Raw genomic sequence first — 11,572 nt, 5'->3', positions numbered from 1 at the left:
CCAATCTTTCCACAGAGCTAAAATTCTCCAGTCCTAGCAACATTCTTGTAAATATCCTCAAAACCCTCTCTAGTTCAATCACATCTTTCCTGTAATATGATGACCAGAACTGCACGCAGTACTCTAGTTGTGGCCTAACTAGTGTTTTATACAGTTCAAGCATAACCTCCCTGCTCTTGTATTCTATGCCTCGGCTATTAAAAGCAAATATTTAGTATCATCTGCAAACTTCTTAATCATACCCCCTACATTCAAGGCTAAATCATTGATATACACCACAAAAAGCAAGGGATCCAGCACTGACCCCTGCGGAACCCCACTGGAAACATCCTTCCAGTCACAAAAGCACCCGTCAACCATTACCCTTTGCTTCCTGTCTCTGAGCTAATTTTAGATCCAACTTGCCACTTTGCCCTTTTACTATCCTGACCAATCTGCCATGTGAGACTTTATCAAAAGATTTGCTAAAATCCATATACACTACATCATACACACTACCCTCATCAGCCCTCCTGGTTATCTCCTCGAAAAATTCAATCACGTTAGTCAGACATGACCTTCCCTTAACAAATCCATGCTGATTGTCTTTGATTAATCTGTGTCTTTCTGAATGAAGATTAATACTGTCCCTCAGGATTTTTGCCAATAATGTTCCCACCACTGAGGTTAAGCTGACTGGCCTGTAATTACTTGGTCTATCCCTTTCTCCCTTTTTAAACAAAGGTACCGCATTAACAGTCCTCCAGTCCTCTGGCACCACACCTGAAGCCAGCGAAGACTGGAAAATAATAATCAGAGCCTCTGTTATTTCCTCTTACAGCCTGGGATACATTTCATCCGAGCCTGGGGATTTATCCACTTTCAAAGCTGCTAAGCCCCTTAATACTTCCTCTCTCACTATGTTTATTTTCTCTAATATTTCACACTCCCCCTCCCTGATTGCAATGCCTGCATCGCCTCTCTGTTTTGTGAAAACAGATGCAAAGTGTTCATTAAGAACCATACCCACGTCTTCTGCCGCACACACAGATTACCCTCATGGTCTCAAATAGGTCCCACTCTTTCTTTAGTTATTCTCTTGCTCTTAATGTATTTATAAAACATCTTTGGGTTCCCCTGATTTTACTTGCCAAAGTTTTTCATGCTCTCGCTTTGCTTTCCTAATATTTTTTAATTTCATCCCTGAACTCTCTATACCCTCTGGAGTTTCTGCAGCATTGAGCCCTCGGTATCTGTCATAAGCCTCCCTTTTTTTCTTTCCCTTGACATTTAATGGGGCTCTAGATTTGTTAGCCCCAACCTTTTGCTTTAAGGGAACATACTTGCTGTGAACCCTCCGGATCTCCTCAATGAATCCTCCCACTGCTCTGACACAGATTTACCAACAAATAGCCGTTTCCAGTCCATTTTGGCTAAATCCCATTTCAGTTTAGCAAAATTGGCTTTTCCCCAATTGAGAACTTTTATTCCTGGTCTAACTTTGTCCTTTTCCATAATAATCAACTTATTAATTAATAATTTGAAGTCTTGGTTTATTAATGAGACCCAGGTGAGCAATGCCTGGGGGTGTAACAGACATCCTCTAACTGCTCGCGAATAACCAGTCCCCATCAGCAAACACATTTAGTGCATTGTCTGGACGCAACCCGTGAATGTGTTCCAGAGCCAATCAATCACATCATTATGATCAATTCCCCAATTGAGAACTTTCATTCCTGGTCTATCTTTGTCTTTTTCCATAATTAGTGTGTTAATGTCTTCAATCAACTAATGGCTTCTGTGTGTTTGATCAGATTTTCAATTCCTCAGGGTCGAAGTTTTTCATGTTTGGAACTCTGCTACTTATTGCGTTAGACAGTGCCCGTGGTGGGTTGGCCAAGGAGGCAATGCAAGAAATTGAGAAAAGATTTTTGCTTGAAAATTGGCCTGACATTTTGGGCTGGAAATTGCCCTTCTCCTCCATTGGGGGCAGTAAACTTTTGGGGCAGGAACTTCCTGTGCCTGGCCCGGAGGACCTGCACCCCAAGTGGAATAGATCCGCGCGCACCCCCCAAAGGAAGTGGAATGCTGTCTCCGGTCATCTCCGGCTCTCTGCTTCCTTCGAGGGGCAATCCTGAGATGCTGGCATGTCGCTGAGTGCAGCGATACACGGCTACTCCGCGTAGAGCTGACCCGCTACAGTGCCCCTCCCCTTCAATTAAAGGGAAGGGCTGTTGGGCACTCGCAGGCCCTTTGCACGCACAAGTGGTTCGGCAGGGGTGGTGAGCGGTCGGCGGGGGGCATGTGAAGGGTCGGCGGGGGGATGAGGGGACGGCGGGGGGCGGTGAGGGGTCGGCGGGGGGCAGTGAGGGGTCGGTGCAGGACTGTGGAGGGTCGGCGGGGGCGGTAGGGGGTCAGCGGGGTGTGGTGAGGGGTCGGCGGGGGCGGTGAGGGGTCGGCGGGGGGGTGAGGGGTCGGTATGGGGCGGTGAGGGGTCGGCGGGGGACGTGAGGGATCGACAGGGAGCAGTGAGGGGTCGGGGGGGCAGTGAGAGGTCGGCGGGGGACGTGAGGGAACGACGGGGAGCAGTGAGGGGTCGGCGGGGGGGGTGAGGGGTCAGCAGGGGACAGTGAGGGGTCGGCTGGGGGGTGATGGGTCGTTGAGGGGCAGTGAGGGTCGGTGCAGGACAGTGAGGGGTCGGCAGGGAACAGTGAGGGGTCAGTGAGGAGTCAGTGGGGGGCAGTGAGGGGTCGGAGGGATCAGTGAGTGGTCGGTGGGGGGCAGTGAGGGGTCGGAGGGGTCGGTGGAGGGCAGTGAGTGGTCGTTGGGGGAGAGTGAGGGGTCGGAGGGGTCAGCGAGGCGTCGGTGGGGGGCAGTGAGGGGTCGGCGGGGGGGTGAGGGGTCGGCGGGGGGCAGTGAGTGGTCGTTGGGGGACAGTGAGGGGTCGGAGTGGTCAGTGAGGGCTCGGCACGCATGGCGATGACACCATCACCGGTTGCACGCTAGCCCGGGGCCCTAATCACGGGCCGTGCCTCTGCCGGGCCTGGGCAATTTCCCCAGAGGTGTTAGCTCGCATCTCCCTCAGGTGAAACGCCATTGTGCCCCGTTAGCTCCAGGGAGGTACAAATGGGGCTATCAACAGGGGCAATTTCAGCCCCTTAACTCAAAGGCCCATTTAGACTAATTTTAGTTGACTGGATTCATGTACTCTTGATTAGGCTAATCGTATCCGTGACTTTAATTATATCACAATCTTTGTGGAAGTTTATTTGACATTAAAGTTATTAATTCAATTGATTTAAATAAATTCAAAGTTCCTAATTACTGGCTCTTTGTCAGCCGTGGCTCAGTGGGCAGCACTTTCACCTCTGAGTCAGGAGGTTGTGGGTTCGAGTCCCAGACCAGTGATTTGAGCACAAAATCTAGGCTGACACTCCAGTGTAGTACTGAGGGAGTGTTGTACTATCGGAGGTGCTGTGTTTCAGAGGAGACATTAAACTGAAGCCCCGTCTGCTCTCTCAGGTGGATGTAAAACTATTTCAAAGAGCAGGGCAGTTATCCCCAGTGTCCTGGACGATATTTATGCCTTAATCAACATCACTAAAAACAGATAATCGGGTCATTATCACATTGCTGTGTGTGGGAGCTTGCTGTGCACAAATTGGTTGCCGCGTTTCTCACATTACAACAGTGACTACACTCCAAAAGTACTTCATTGGCTGTCAGATGCTTTGGGACTTCCAGTGGTCATAAAAGGCGCGATAGAAAAACAAGCCTTTCTTTTTTCTTTCAATTATTCTTGCATGCAGGAAGCATGACACTGCTGCTGTGGTGACTGACTCCACCCCAAGGAACAGCCAGGATACAAATTCACCCTTTACTTCGATTCTACCATGTCATGAAGAATTTACAATCAGATCTTCAGTGCTGCTTCGATATTTACTGATCTAACTATCTCTAAGTTGCAGTGCAGGGTGTAGTTTTTTTAAGTTTCAGAACTGAAGTTGAGTGCCTTGAGTTTTGTTTATGGCGATGATTTGGTGTTTTTCATATGATACAACACAGAAGAAGGTCAGTTGGCTGTCCCAAAAGTGCTATCCAATCTGCTCTTTCCCCATAGCTTTACAAATGTTTCACCTTGAATTTTTTTAACCAATTATCTTTTGAAAGTTACTATTGAATCTGCTTCCACCACCTTCAGGCAGTCATTCCAGATCCCCAAACTTATACACTCATCACAGCACAGCAATCACACACATGCAGCATGATCAACTATCACAGGCCCAGCTCGGACCCATCTCCATCATCAGCTTCCTGTACCAAGAGCCACAATGAGTGCAAATGTTAAAATTAAGTTTGAGAAATCATAAAGGAATTCATTTTACACAAAAAAGTAATTTATACTATATCCCATGTTACATTAGTTCTATAGTTTAAAAACTTAGGGCTAGACTTTGCATTGGTGTCCAGATCGCCCCAAAATGGGCGGTATTTCCGGCGTTAGCGATTATATTTTGGGATCGCCGGAACATCGCCCATTTTAAAACATGCTAGTTTCCACTTTTTAACTTGGGCGTTAGCCATAGCAATGTGAAATGGGCGTTAGCGATTTATTCCATCGTGCAAGGCCAGCTTCCATAGCAATGATCGTTTTCCATGTTTCGGGAGGTCAGGGGTCATCTGCACATGCGCAGAAGAGAGAGGGAGGAGGAAGCTTGTGTATGTGGTTGGTGTATTATTGGTATTTTTGGTATTATTAGTTGAAAATGGAGAATATTAAATAATTTGAGTAGGTTAATGTGAGTGAAGAGGAGGAGATGAAGGAAGTGGATGAGGTGGGAGGGGAGATGGGCGGACGAAGGCGTGCAAAGCATTTCAGCGAAGAGGCCAATGCTGCCCTGGCCTCCAAGGTGAAGAACCGATGAGCCCAATTGACCCAGGGTGATCGTGGGAAACTACCCCCCAGGGTGTACCAGGGAATCTGGTCAGAAATTGCGGAGGTTGTATCGTCGACAATGCATGAAGTGAAAGAACAGAACCAGTGCCACCAGCACTGGAACGATCTCATTGGTTCCGGCAGAGTAAGTATTAAATAAATTGTAATGATGCAATGATTAATTTAAATGTAGATCTGCTGGATTGTAGTTAGGCTTGTAATCTTGGTGTCATGCATTTAACCCTAACCTCAATCTTCTTCAAGTTTTTCTCAGACGGTAGATATAACCTTGCAATAAATTGCATACAAAGTGTATTAGCATATAACGTTAACGTTGATGAGGATTAGCATGCGATGATTAATTGGGGGTTGTGTGTGTTGTGTGTGTTGTGCTGTCTGTGCTGCGTAATAGTAATAATAATAATCTGAAAGCTGTCATATCTGTAAAATACCTCGGCAATGATCTTATGCCGTGCCATTCTCTTGTCACCTTTGCAGATGAAGCTTTCGAAGAATCGTGCCAAGCAGAGGCGCACTGGAGGGAGACCAGGAGATTATTCCCCTTTAACAGGCCTTGAGGAGCAGGCGTTGGCTTTGGTGAGGGTCCACAACCGGTGGTGATGAACCCATTCTTGCGCCACGTGAGTAACGTATAAACCATTGGTGATTTCAAGTAATTTAATGTCATTTCCATATAATATATGATTGATGTAATGTTATGTAATGTTATGTAATTAATGATAGGATCATGAAATATCATTGTAATGCAATGCAGATTCTGTACTATCATAATGTTAATTATATGTGATGTCGATATATTTACAGCAGTAGTGTTACTCCTTGTGCATATGCCTGCGTAGCATAAGCACTCTCATGTGACCCTGGCATCCCCTTCTCTTCTACTAACTTCATTTATGTTTTCTAGGTCACCAGGCCTCACAGGCTTTCCAGATTCCCTCGGTTCCCCAGGTCCCCCAGGTTTCCCAGGTCCCCCAGGATCCCCAGACTCCCCAGGTCCCCCAGGTTCCCAGACTCCCCAGGTTCCCCAGGTCCCCCAGTTCCCCAGGATCCCCAGACTCCCCAGGTCCCCCAGACTCCCCAGGTCCCCCAGACTCCCCAGGATCTCCAGGTGCCCCAGGTTCCCCAGGATCCCCAGGTTCCCCTGGCACCCCAGGTTCCCCAGGTGCCCCAGGATCCCCAGGTTCCCCAGGATCTCCAGGTCCCCCAGGTCCCCCAGGATCCCCAGACACCCCAGGTCCCCCAGGTTCCCAGACTCCCCAGGTCCCCCAGTTCCCCAGGATCCCCAGACTCCCCAGGTCCCCCAGGTTGTCCAGGTCCCCCAGGATATCCAGGTGCCCCAGGTTCCCCAGGTTCCCCTAGCACCCCAGGTTCCCCAAGTTCCCCAGGATCTCCAGGTTCCCCAGGATCTCCAGGTTCCCCAGGATCCCCAGACTCCCCAGGTTCCCCAGACTCCCCAGGTTCCCCAGGATCCCCAAACTCCCCAGGTTCCCCAGGTTCCCCAGACTCCCCAGGTCCCCCAGGATCCCCAGACTCCCCAGGTTCCCCAGGATCCCCAGACTCCCCAGGTTCCCCAGGTCCCCCAGACTCCCCAGGTTCCCCAGGTGCCGCAGGTCCCCAGGTTCCCCGGGATCCCCAGGTTCCCCAGACTCCCCAGACTCCCTGGGGCCCCAGGTTCCCCAGGTCCCCCAGGTTCCCCAGACTCCCCAGGTTCCCCAGACTCCCCAGGTCCCCCAGATTCCCCAGGTCCCCCAGGATACCCAGACTCCCCAGGTTCCCCAGGATCCCCAGACTCCCCAGGTCCCCCAGGTTCCCCAGGTCCCCCAGACTCCCCAGGTTCCCCAGGTCCCCCAGGTTCCCCAGACTCCCCAGGTTCCCCAGGATCCCCAGACTCCCCAGGTCCCCCAGGTTCCCCAGGTCCCCCAGACTCCCCAGGTTCCCCAGACTCCCCAGACTCCCCAGGTCCCCAGGATCCCCAGACTCCCCAGGTTCACCAGGATCCCCAGACTCCCCAGGTCCCCCAGGTTCCCCAGGTTCCCCAGACTCCCCAGGTCCCCAGGATCCCCAGGTTCCCCAGGATCCCCAGGTCCCCCAGGTTCCCCAGGTTCCCCAGACTCCCCAGGTCCCCAGGATCCCCAGACTCCCCAGGTTCCCCAGGATCCCCAGACTCCCCAGGTCCCCCAGGTTCCCCAGGTCCCCCAGACTCCCCAGGTTCCCCAGACTCCCCAGGTCCCCCAGGATCCCCAGGTTCCCCAGACTCCCCAGGTCCCCCAGGTTCCCCATGTTCCCCAGGTTCCCCAGACTCCCCAGGTCCCCAGGATCCCCAGACTCCCCAGGTTCCCCAGGATCCCCAGACTCTCCAGACTCTCCAGGTTCCCCATGTTCCCCAGGTTCCTCATGTTCCCCAGCTTCCCCAGGTTCCCCATGTTCCCCATGTTCCCCAGGTTCCTCAGGTCCCCCAGGATCCCCAGGTCCCCCAGGTTGTCCAGGTCCCCCAGGATCTCCAGGTGCCCCAGGTTCCCCAGGTTCCCCTAGCACCCCAGGTTCCCCAAGTTCCCCAGGATCTCCAGGTTCCCCAGGATCTCCAGGTTCCCCAGGATCCCCAGACTCCCCAGGTTCCCCAGACTCCCCAGGTTCCCCAGGATCCCCAAACTCCCCAGGTTCCCCAGGTTCCCCAGACTCCCCAGGTTCCCCAGACTCCCCAGGTCCCCCAGGATCCCCAGACTCCCCAGGTTCCCCAGGATCCCCAGACTCCCCAGGTTCCCCAGGTCCCCCAGACTCCCCAGGTTCCCCAGGTGCCGCAGGTCCCCAGGTTCCCCGGGATCCCCAGGTTCCCCAGACTCCCCAGACTCCCTGGGGCCCCAGGTTCCCCAGGTCCCCCAGGTTCCCCAGACTCCCCAGGTTCCTCAGACTCCCCAGGTCCCCCAGATTCCCCAGGTCCCCCAGGATACCCAGACTCCCCAGGTTCCCCAGGATCCCCAGACTCCCCAGGTCCCCCAGGTTCCCCAGGTCCCCCAGACTCCCCAGGTTCCCCAGGTCCCCCAGGTTCCCCAGGATCCCCAGATTCCCCAGACTCCCCAGGTCCCCCAGGTTCCCCAGACTCCCCAGGTCCCCCAGGTTCCCCATGTTCCCCAGGTTCCCCAGACTCCCCAGGTCCCCAGGATCCCCAGACTCCCCAGGTTCCCCCGGATCCCCAGACTCCCCAGGTCCCCCAGGTTCCCCAGGTCCCCCAGACTCCCCAGGTTCCCCAGACTCCCCAGGTCCCCCAGGATCCCCAGACTCCCCAGGTTCCCCAGGATCCCCAGACTCCCCAGGTCCCCAGGATCCCCAGACTCCCCAGGTTCCCCAGGATCCCCAGACTCCCCAGGTCCCCCAGGTTCCCCAGGTCCCCCAGACTCCCCAGGTTCCCCAGACTCCCCAGGTCCCCCAGGATCCCCAGGTTCCCCAGACTCCCCAGGTCCCCCAGGTTCCCCATGTTCCCCAGGTTCCCCAGACTCCCCAGGTCACCAGGATCCCCAGACTCCCCAGGTTCCCCAGGATCCCCAGACTCTCCAGGTTCCCCATGTTCCCCAGGTTCCTCATGTTCCCCAGCTTCCCCAGGTTCCCCAGACTCCCCAGGTTCCCCAGGTCCCCCAGGTTCCTCAGACTCCCCAGGTCCCCCAGGTTCCCCAGGTCCCCCAGACTCCACAGACTCCCCAGGTCCCTCAGGTCCCCCAGGATCCCCAGGTCCCCCAGGTTGTCCAGGTCCCCCAGGTTCCCCAGGATCCCCAGGTTCCTCAGGTCCCCCAGGATCCCCAGGTTCCCCAGGCTCGTCAGCCTTCGCAGTATCCCCAGGTTCCCGTGGTCACACCTGTTGTCTCTGGGATGAGGAGGCAAGAGCTTCTCCTGTGCTTCTGCAGGTCCTCCTGTCCACCGAGGATAGTGAGGAGGTGGAGAAGGAGCCTGCAGCCCTCTCATCCTGTGTTCCTGCGGCTGGCCATGTCCTCTTCCACTGAGGAGGTAGTGGGGCCAAGCACCTTACAGCAGGGCACCCCGAGTGGTTCCATGTCGGCACCGACCCAGCGGAGGTTGGTTTGGCGAGGTCGGTCTGCTCCAAGACCAGAAGATTTGAGTGTGGACATGGTGAATCTGTCCGGGACAAGCGTCGACATAGGTCGAGAGCTCCTCCAGGCAATGGGCGTGCTAACTGGCCACGTCGCTGCTCTAACCGCGATCGTCTCGCAGGAGATGTCGCGGATGGTAGTGATGATGGAGAGGATAGCAGAGTCCATGGATGCCAGAGGGCAGCCAGTGGTCCTGGAATTCGGCACTGCACCCCAAGGTGCCCTCCGCCATTGCCAACGACACATGCGGCTCAGGAGGAAGCTCATGCTTCTGACTCGGTGCACGGTTCCTCGGAAGCGTCCTCTCCATTTCCAGCCCCATCTATGAATCTGCCGTCTCCCTCCACACAGCAGCAGTGCTCGAGGGGCCCTGCTCCAAGGCAGTTTGGAGTTGGGAGGGGAAGTGGGAAGAGGCATGGTCATAGGTAGGGAGGGGGATGATTATTGTTAAAATATGTGTTTAATGTTGTTGGCTGGGTGTTGGTTATATTTATAATTGTTTTTTAAAGTATGTTGTTGTTGCTTTGTTTTTTTTTATTGTTTTTTGTCATTTAAAACATTTTCACTGTTGGGATGGGAGTGGGGGTGTACATGAGTGTTAAATTTAAAAATAATTGTTTACCACTTTTATAACATTAACAGTTTTTTATTGTTGTGCAGTGTTTTCCAATAGCAGAAATGTTAAGCATATGCAAAGTTTGCAAACACTGGTGAGGCCAGGCCAGGAAAGGCGAACATTAAACGTTATGTAACACAACTGAAACTGGAACTGTCACCAACGTAATGCAAAGCGTTCATTTATGAGCTGCGGGCACAATAGTCTTGCAGCTGCATAACTGCCATGGCCCTTTCCTGCAGTCTAGAGGAGGGTGGGCGCATGCTAGCCAGCCTGACATCCACCTCCTTGTCCTCCTCTTCCGCCTTCCCTCTCTTCTGAGGTGGACCACGTCCCATCTGGCAAGTCTTGTCCCCACCTGATAGCTCAGTTATGCAGCATGCAGCACACCACAATGAACTGAGCGACCTGCTCAGGATGGTATTGTAAGTTGCCTCCTAAGTGGTCCAGTCATCTGAACCGCTGCTTGAGCACTCCAGTTGTCTTTTCACCGATATTGCGTGTGGCTGCGTGGCTTTCGTTGTGGCGTTTCACGGCTTCTGTCTGGGGATTACGCAGTGGTGTCATGAGTCAGCTGGCAAGGCCATATCGTTTATCCCCCAACATCCAACCATGACCTTGTGGCTGACTCTTAAACAGGTCAGAGACAGTGCTCTCATGCAAGATGTGCACATCATGGATGCTCCCTGAAAAATTAGCATTTGCTTGTGGTCGACAACAAGCTGCACATTCAGGGAGTGGAATCCCTTTCAGTTCCAAAACACCTCTGCATCTGTAAAGATGTTCTCAGAGCGATGTGCGTACAGTCTATTGTTCCCTGCACCTAGGGGAAGTTTGCTAATCTCAAGAGCTCCAAAGCCCTCTCATTTTGTGCCTCCCTGGTCATATGGAAGCTTATAAAGTCCATCCTGCATGCGGAAAGGGCTTCAGTCACCTGTCGAATGCAGCAATGTGTGGCATGCTGGCTCTTTAAAAATGGCCGATTGCAGACCGGGAGCTGTACTGGGCATGTGCACCCATAGCAATCAGGTCAAAAATGTCCTTTTTTTTCCGTGCATGCGCAGAAGAGGCGGCATCGTCTTTTCAGCGCAGACATTCGGCTCCACCCCCCCCCCCGAGCCTACAGCACAGGCTGCGTGGCGCCAATTTTGGAAAATAGAGTGGGGAAACTTGGCACATTTATTTTTGGAATAGCTCTGGCCATGAAAAACGGGCATAACTCTGGCAACACGCTAAAAAGTGGCTTTGGGCAAAATTGAGCCCTCAGTTCTGAACAGGTAGATGCGCTAAATTCCAGATTAAGGAGCAGAACCTCTAAGAAAGCAATCTCTCGATTGCTCCCAGTGCCACATACTATACAGGAGAGAAAGTTTAGGATTATTATCTTGTGGCTGGAAGGATGGTGCAGAAGGGAGCTTTTCAGATTCCTCGGCCATTGGGACCATATTTCATCATCATATCATCATCATAGGCAGTCCCTCAAAATCGAGGAAGTCTTGCTTCCACTCTAAAAGTGATTTCTCAGGTGGCTGAACAGTCCAATATGGGAATTACAGTCTCTGTCACAGGTGGGTCAGACAGTGGTGGGTGGGGAATCTGGTTTGCCGCACACTCCTTCCGCTGCCTGCGCTTGGTTTCTGCATGCTCTTGGCGACGAGACTCGAGGAGCTCAGCATCCTCCCGGATGCTCTTCTTCCACTTAGATCTTGGGCCAGGGACTCCCAGGTGCCGGTGGGGATGTTACACTTTATCAAGGAGGCTTTGAGGGTGTCCTTGAAGCATTTCCTCAGCCCACCTAGGGCTCGTTTGCCGTGTAGGAGTTCCGGGTAGAGCGCTTGCTTTGGGAGTCTCGTATCAGGCATGTGAATAATGTGCCCTGCCCAGCGGAGCTGGTCGAGCTTGGTCAGCGCTTCGATGCTG

At 53.0% G+C, this 11,572-nt stretch overlaps 1 pseudogene; it reads right to left on the bottom strand.

The window, feature by feature from the left end:
* Window positions 1–5,851: 5,851 nt before the first annotated feature.
* On the bottom strand, window positions 5,852–8,890 carry LOC139266181 (collagen alpha-1(III) chain-like; annotated as a pseudogene).
* Window positions 8,891–11,572: the final 2,682 nt, after the last annotated feature.

The sequence above is a fragment of the Pristiophorus japonicus genome, chromosome 6 (assembly GCF_044704955.1).
Source record: "Pristiophorus japonicus isolate sPriJap1 chromosome 6, sPriJap1.hap1, whole genome shotgun sequence".
Lineage (NCBI taxonomy): Eukaryota > Metazoa > Chordata > Chondrichthyes > Pristiophoridae > Pristiophorus > Pristiophorus japonicus.
This window is presented reverse-complemented; position numbering and strand designations above follow the sequence as displayed.